We start from the raw sequence: 9,261 nt of genomic DNA, 5'->3' as shown, positions 1-9,261 counted from the left end.
ATGGTTTTTAAATTTTTCGAATTTTTTCCTAGGGGTACCCATACAAAATTGTGGGTTTTCCTGATTTCCCCACTTTTGCTCCTTCCGATGGCCATAGCTCTGCCAATTTGTATCCGATCAGGAAATAAAGTACCATTTAGTATTCAGCGAACCCAAAAGCAACTTTCCTCATTCAAAGCATTGCTTTAATATGGCTTTTCAATTTTTCGAATTTTTTCCTAGGGGTACCCATACAAAAGTCTGGGTTTTCCTGATTTCCCCACTTTTGCTCCTTCCGATGGCCATAGCTCTGCCAATTTGTATCCGATCAGGAAATAAAGTACCATTTAGTAATCAGCAAACCCAAAAGCAACTTTCCTCATTCAAAACATTGCTTAAATATCGTTTTTAAAATTTTCGAATTTTTTCCAACAAAGTTTTGTTTATATATCGATCATTTTCCAACCGATCGGGAAGCAAAGTACGATTACCGAATCAGGACGCCATTGTCTTTCGAACTTCATTATAGAATCCTCGTAAAATCCTGATCCACATCGTAAATGGCGATGCTGATCCTTTTCTAAAATATGATAGCCGTTCGAAATGTTGTTGTTGGATTTCGAAAATCCTTTGATGCAGATCGAAGAATGTTTATGTCCTGATTCCAAAATTATATTCCATTATAAGATCGGTTTAAAAAGGATCGAGATATAAACAAACCAATTTATGGAAATGAATTTCCAAGCCAAAATATCTGTATCATTCGATTTTAACTTGGCCAATACCAGATTTTGATAGCCAAATGGACGGGTCGTATTTTTCTGCATTTTATGACATCCCACAATCCGGGCTTAGATGCCAAATGGCTGAGTTATTCCCAAAAAACAGTTTAAAAAAATGGAATCCACCTTTTCCAAAAAAGCTTGGGCGGGCGGGAACTTTTTTGAATTTAAATTTAAATAAAACGGATCGTATTTTGGATCCACAGGCGCGGCGGGAAACCTATTTTTTGAATTTGAATTTGAATTTAACGGATTTCGATCAACTTACAATCCACATATGTCCCACATAGGATCCACACAGGTCCCACATAAATTCCACACCTGCCCCATATGGGATCCACACAGGTCCCACATAAGTTCCACATACCGCCAAAGACACAAACCAGTGGATCAAAGCTCAATCCGTGACGTCACGGGCTTTCGAGGCTGAAAATTTTTCAGTTTCCGGCCGCTACCAGGCGCGGAGTACCAGGCGAACAGAAACAGGTAGTAGGTGGATTCTATTTTTTGAAACAGTTTTTTGTGAATAACTCGGCCATTTAGAATCTAAGCCCGGATTGTGGGATGTCATAAAATGCAGAAAAATACGGCCCATCTAAATGGCCAACAACATCTGGTATTGGCCAAGTTAACACGGATTGGTAAAGAAATTTGGCTTAGAAATATATTTCTATAAATGGATTTGCTTATATCTCGGGACTTTTCCAACCGATCTTAAAATGGAATATTATTTTGGAATCAGGACATGAACATCCTTCGATCTGCATCGAAGGATTTTCGAAATCCAACAACAATATGTCGAGCGGAAATCATATTTAAGGAAAGGATCAGTATCGCCATTTCAGGATTTCATGAGGGTCCTTTGATGCAGTTCGAAGGACATTAAGGTCCTGATTCAGGAATGGTACTTTGCTTCCCGATCGGTTGGAAAATAACCGAGTTATAAACAAACGAAATTTTAAAAATAAATATCTAAAACAAATTTGTTAGCCACTCCGTGTTAACTTGGCTAATGCCAGACATTGTTAGCCAGGTAGATGGTCCGTATTTTTCTGCATTTTATGACATCCCACAATCCGGGCTTAGATGCCAAATGTCCGAGTTATTCACAAAAAACAATTTGAAAAAGAAGAATCCACCTACTATGCGTTTCTGTTCGCCTGGTACTCCGAGCCTGGTAGCGGGCCGAAATCCACTTTTTCGAAGCCGCAAAAAAAGTGCAAGTCATTCTGAAAAATTAAAAAATTCAGAAAAAATCTGGAAAATGCTGGAAAACTCAAGAAAATTTTGGAAAATCGGAAAACCGTGAAAAAAAATTCGGAAGATGTATAAAAATACAGAAAAACTCAAGAAAATTCGGAAAAAATAGGGAAAAAAGTCCGAGATTCTAGAGGATTCCATATCTCGGACGTTTGTTGTCCGATCTGGCAACCCTGGCAACATTTTCGGAATCAGCGCTCGAATGTCCATCGAACTGCATACCACGATTTTCGATATCAAACAACTCATTTTCGAGCGATTTTTAGCAAAAATGGAAAGGCTATATACATCACGATTTTTTCCAATTTTCGCGGAAAAATTTTTTGTCTGATTTTGACAAAATTGGTATGCAATTCGATAGACTTTGGGGCGCTGATTCCGAAAATGCCAAGCGTTGCCAGATCGGACCACAAACAGCCGAGATATGGGCTCTAGAAACCCCAATTCTGGTCCGATCTGGCAACGCCGTACATTTTCGGAATCAGCGCTCGAATGTCCATCGAACTGCATACCACGATTTTCGATATCGAACAACTCATTTTCGACCGATTTTTCGCAAAAATGGAAAGGCTATACATCACGATTTTTTCCAATTTTCGCGGAAAAATTTTTTGTCTGATTTTGACAAAATTGGTATGCAATTCGATAGACTTTGGGGCGCTGATTCCGAAAATGCCAAGCGTTGCCAGATCGGACCACAAACAGCCGAGATATGGGTATATGGCTATACATCACGATTTTTTCCAATTTTCGCGGAAAAATTTTTTGTCTGATTTTGACAAAATTGGTATGCAATTCGATAGACTTTGGGGCGCTGATTCCGAAAATGCCAAGCGTTGCCAGATCGGACCACAAACAGCCGAGATATGGGCTCTAGAAACCCCAATTCTGGTCCGATCTGGCAACGCCGTACATTTTCGGAATCAGCGCTCGAATGTCCATCGAACTGCATACCACGATTTTCGATATCGAACAACTCATTTTCGACCGATTTTTCGCAAAAATGGAAAGGCTATAACCCCAATTCTGGTCCGATCTGGCAACGCCGTACATTTTCGGAATCAGCGCTCGAATGTCCATCGAACTGCATACCACGATTTTCGATATCGAACAACTCATTTTCGACCGATTTTTCGCAAAAATGGAAAGGCTATACATCACGATTTTTTCCAATTTTCGCGGAAAAATTTTTTGTCTGATTTTGACAAAATTGGTATGCAATTCGATAGACTTTGGGGCGCTGATTCCGAAAATGCCAAGCGTTGCCAGATCGGACCACAAACAGCCGAGATATGGGCTCTAGAAACCCCAATTCTGGTCCGATCTGGCAACGCCGTACATTTTCGGAATCAGCGCTCGAATGTCCATCGAACTGCATACCACGATTTTCGATATCGAACAACTCATTTTCGACCGATTTTTCGCAAAAATGGAAAGGCTATAACCCCAATTCTGGTCCGATCTGGCAACGCCGTACATTTTCGGAATCAGCGCTCGAATGTCCATCGAACTGCATACCACGATTTTCGATATCGAACAACTCATTTTCGACCGATTTTTCGCAAAAATGGAAAGGCTATACATCACGATTTTTTCCAATTTTCGCGGAAAAATTTTTTGTCTGATTTTGACAAAATTGGTATGCAATTCGATAGACTTTGGGGCGCTGATTCCGAAAATGCCAAGCGTTGCCAGATCGGACCACAAACAGCCGAGATATGGGCTCTAGAAACCCCAATTCTGGTCCGATCTGGCAACGCCGTACATTTTCGGAATCAGCGCTCGAATGTCCATCGAACTGCATACCACGATTTTCGATATCAAACAACTCATTTTCGAGCGATTTTTAGCAAAAATGGAAAGGCTATACATCACGATTTTTTCCAATTTTCGCGGAAAAATTTTTTGTCTGATTTTGACAAAATTGGTATGCAATTCGATAGACTTTGGGGCGCTGATTCCGAAAATGCCAAGCGTTGCCAGATCGGACCACAAACAGCCGAGATATGGGCTCTAGAAACCCCAATTCTGGTCCGATCTGGCAACGCCGTACATTTTCGGAATCAGCGCTCGAATGTCCATCGAACTGCATACCACGATTTTCGATATCGAACAACTCATTTTCGACCGATTTTTCGCAAAAATGGAAAGGCTATAACCCCAATTCTGGTCCGATCTGGCAACGCCGTACATTTTCGGAATCAGCGCTCGAATGTCCATCGAACTGCATACCACGATTTTCGATATCGAACAACTCATTTTCGACCGATTTTTCGCAAAAATGGAAAGGCTATACATCACGATTTTTTCCAATTTTCGCCGAAAAAATTTTTGTCCGATTTTGACAAAATTGGTATGCAGTTCGATAGACTTTTGGGCGCTGTTTTCGAAAATGCCAAGCGTTGCCAGATCGGGCTGCAATCGGCCGAGATATGAGCTCTCGAAAGCCCATTTCTGGTCCGATCTGGCAGCCCTGTACATTTTCGGAATCAGCGCTCGAATGTCCACCGAACTGCATACCACATTTTTCGATATCGAACAACTCATTTTCGATCGTTTTTCGACTCGATATTTTTACAACGATAGTCAATCCGATTCCATTTTGCGCACTATAGCACAGCTGATGTGCTGCAAAGCGCACTCTCGCCCACTTGAAAGCGCTGTAAAGCGCACTATCGCACGTTAATGTGCTGTAAGCGCACGTTTATGTGCTGTAAGCGCCTCTGTTTTAACTTAGTATCGATAGTGCGCTTACAGTGCTGTAAGCGCCTCTGTTGTAACTTAGTATCGATAGTGCGCTTACTGCACATAAACGTGCGCTTACAGCACATTAACGTGCGATAGTGCGCTTTACAGCGCTTTCAAGTGGGCGAGAGTGCGCTTTGCAGCACATCAGCTGTGCTATAGTGCGCAAAATGGAATCGGATTGACTATCGATATTGCGTTGTAATAATATCGAGTCGAAAAACGATCGAAAATGAGTTGTTCGATATCGAAAAACGTGGTATGCAGTTCGGTGGACATTCGAGCGCTGATTCCGAAAATGTGCAGGGTTGCCAGATCGGACAACAAACGTCCGAGATATGGAATCCTCTAGAATCTCGGACTTTTTTCCCTATTTTTTCCGAATTTTCTTAAGTTTTTCTGTATTTTTATACATCTTCCGAATTTTTTTTCACGGTTTTCCGATTTTCCAAAATTTTCTTGAGTTTTCCAGCATTTTCCAAATTTTTTCTGAATTTTTTAATTTTTCAGAATGACTTGCACTTTTTTTGCGGCTTCGAAAAAGTGGATTTCGGCCCGCTACCAGGCTCGGAGTACCAGGCGAACAGAAACGCATAGTAGGTGGATTCTTCTTTTTCAAATTGTTTTTTGTGAATAACTCGGACATTTGGCATCTAAGCCCGGATTGTGGGATGTCATAAAATGCAGAAAAATACGGACCATCTACCTGGCTAACAATGTCTGGCATTAGCCAAGTTAACACGGAGTGGCTAACAAATTTGTTTTAGATATTTATTTTTAAAATTTCGTTTGTTTATAACTCGGTTATTTTCCAACCGATCGGGAAGCAAAGTACCATTCCTGAATCAGGACCTTAATGTCCTTCGAACTGCATCAAAGGACCCTCATGAAATCCTGAAATGGCGATACTGATCCTTTCCTTAAATATGATTTCCGCTCGACATATTGTTGTTGGATTTCGAAAATCCTTCGATGCAGATCGAAGGATGTTCATGTCCTGATTCCAAAATAATATTCCATTTTAAGATCGGTTGGAAAAGTCCCGAGATATAAGCAAATCCATTTATAGAAATATATTTCTATGCCAAATTTCTTTACCAATCCGTGTTAACTTGGCCAATACCAGATGTTGTTGGCCAGTTAGATGGGCCGTATTTTTCTGCATTTTATGACATCCCACAATCCGGGCTTAGATGCTAAATGGCCGAGTTATTCACAAAAAACTGTTTCAAAAAATAGAATCCACCTACTACCTGTTTCTGTTCGCCTGGTACTCCGCGCCTGGTAGCGGCCGGAAACTGAAAAATTTTCAGCCTCGAAAGCCCGTGACGTCACGGTTTGAACTTTGATCCACTGGTTGGTGTCTTGGCTGAACCGGTTTGTGTCTTTGGCGGTATGTGGAACTTATGTGGGACCTGTGTGGATCCCATGTGGGGCAGGTGTGGAATTTATGTGGGACCTGTGTGGATCCTATGTGGGACATATGTGGATTGTAAGTTGATCGAAATCCGTTAAATTCAAATTCAAATTCAAAAAATAGGTTTCCCGCCGCGCCTGTGGATCCAAAATACGATCCGTTTTATTTAAATTTAAATTCAAAAAAGTTCCCGCCCGCCCAAGCTTTTTTGGAAAAGGTGGATTCCATTTTTTTAAACTGTTTTTTGGGAATAACTCGGCCATTTAGCATCTAAGCCCGGATTGTGGGATGTCATAAAATGCAGAAAAATACGACCCGTCCATTTGGCTATCAAAATCTGGTATTGGCCAAGTTAAAATCGAATGATACAGATATTTTGGCTTGGAAATTCATTTCCATAAATTGGTTTGTTTATATCTCGATCCTTTTTAAACCGATCTTATAATGGAATATAATTTTGGAATCAGGACATAAACATTCTTCGATCTGCATCAAAGGATTTTCGAAATCCAACAACAACATTTCGAACGGCTATCATATTTTAGAAAAGGATCAGCATCGCCATTTACGATGTGGATCAGGATTTTACGAGGATTCTATAATGAAGTTCGAAAGACAATGGCGTCCTGATTCGGTAATCGTACTTTGCTTCCCGATCGGTTGGAAAATGATCGATATATAAACAAAACTTTGTTGGAAAAAATTCGAAAATTTTAAAAACGATATTTAAGCAATGTTTTGAATGAGGAAAGTTGCTTTTGGGTTTGCTGATTACTAAATGGTACTTTATTTCCTGATCGGATACAAATTGGCAGAGCTATGGCCATCGGAAGGAGCAAAAGTGGGGAAATCAGGAAAACCCAGACTTTTGTATGGGTACCCCTAGGAAAAAATTCGAAAAATTGAAAAGCCATATTAAAGCAATGCTTTGAATGAGGAAAGTTGCTTTTGGGTTCGCTGAATACTAAATGGTACTTTATTTCCTGATCGGATACAAATTGGCAGAGCTATGGCCATCGGAAGGAGCAAAAGTGGGGAAATCAGGAAAACCCACAATTTTGTATGGGTACCCCTAGGAAAAAATTCGAAAAATTGAAAAACCATATTAAAGCAATGTTTTGAATGAGGAAAGTTGCTTTTGGGTTCGCTGAATACTAAATGGTACTTTATTTCCTGATCGGATACAAATTGGCAGAGCTATGGCCATCGGAAGGAGCAAAAGTGGGGAAATCAGGAAAACCCACAATTTTGTATGGGTACCCCTAGGAAAAAATTCGAAAAATTTAAAAACGATATTAAAGCAATGCTTTAAATCAGGAAAGTTGCTTTTGGGTTCGCTGAGTACTAAATGGTACTTTATTTCCTGATCGGATACAAATTGGCAGAGCTATGGCCATCGGAAGGAGCAAAAGTGGGGAAATCAGGAAAACCCACAATTTTGTATTGTGGGTTAGGAAAATAGGAAAAAATTCGAAAAATTGAAAAACCATATTAAAGCAATGCTTTGAATGAGGAAAGTTGCTTTTGGGTTCGCTGAATACTGAATGGTACTTTATTTCCTGATCGGATACAAATTGGCAGAGCTATGGCCATCGGAAGGAGCAAAAGTGGGGAAATCAGGAAAACCCACAATTTTGTATGGGTACCCCTAGGAAAAAATTCGAAAAATTTAAAAACCATACTAAAGCAATGCTTTGAATGAGGAAAGTTGCTTTTGGGTTCGCTGAATACTAAATGGTACTTTATTTCCTGATCGGATACAAATTCGCAGAGCTATGGCCATCGGAAGGAGCAAAAGTGGGGAAATCAGGAAAACCCACAATTTTGTATGGGTACCCCTAGGAAAAAATTCGAAAAATTGAAAAACCATATTAAAGCAATGCTTTGAATGAGGAAAGTTGCTATTGGGTTCGTTGAATACTAAATGGTACTTTATTTCCTGATCGGATACAAATTGGCAGAGCTATGGCCATCGGAAGGAGCAAAAGTGGGGAAATCAGGAAAACCCACAATTTTGTATGGGTACCCCTAGGAAAAAATTCGAAAAATTGAAAAACCATATTAAAGCAATGCTTTGAATGAGGAAAGTTGCTATTGGGTTCGCTGAATACTAAATGGTACTTTATTTCCTGATCGGATACAAATTGGCAGAGCTATGGCGATCAGAAGGAGCAAAAGTGGGGAAATCAGGAAAACCCACAATTTTGTATGGGTACCCCTAGGAAAAAATTCGAAAAATTGAAAAACGATATTAAAGCAACGCTTTGAATGAGGAAAGTTGCTTTTGGGTTCGCTGAATACTGAATGGTACTTTATTTCCTGATCGGATACAAATTGGCAGAGCTATGGCCATCGGAAGGAGCAAAAGTGGGGAAATCAGGAAAACCCACAATTTTGTATGGGTACCCCTAGGAAAAAATTCGAAAAATTGAAAAACCATATTAAAGCAATGCTTTGAATGAGGAAAGTTGCTATTGGGTTCGCTGAATACTAAATGGTACTTTATTTCCTGATCGGATACAAATTGGCAGAGCTATGGCGATCAGAAGGAGCAAAAGTGGGGAAATCAGGAAAACCCACAATTTTGTATGGGTACCCCTAGGAAAAAATTCGAAAAATTGAAAAACCATATTAAAGCAACGCTTTGAATGAGGAAAGTTGCTTTTGGGTTCGCTGAATACTGAATGGTACTTTATTTCCTGATCGGATACAAATTGGCAGAGCTATGGCCATCGGAAGGAGCAAAAGTGGGGAAATCAGGAAAACCCACAATTTTGTATGGGTACCCCTAGGAAAAAATTCGAAAAATTGAAAAACGATATTAAAACAACGCTTTGAATGAGGAAAGTTGCATTTGGGTTCGCTGAATACTGAATGGTACTTTATTTCCTGATCGGATACAAATTGGCAGCGCTATGGCCATCGGAAGGAGCAAAAGTGGGGAAATCAGGAAAACCCACAATTTTGTATGGGTACCCCTAGGAAAAAATTCGAAAAATTGAAAAACCATATTAAAGCAATGCTTTGAATGAGGAAAGTTGCTTTAGGGTTCGCTGAATACTAAATGGTACTTTATTT

This window comes from Drosophila bipectinata, chromosome XL (assembly GCF_030179905.1).
Source record: "Drosophila bipectinata strain 14024-0381.07 chromosome XL, DbipHiC1v2, whole genome shotgun sequence".
NCBI lineage: Eukaryota > Metazoa > Arthropoda > Insecta > Diptera > Drosophilidae > Drosophila > Drosophila bipectinata.
Note: the sequence above shows the minus strand (reverse complement) of the source record.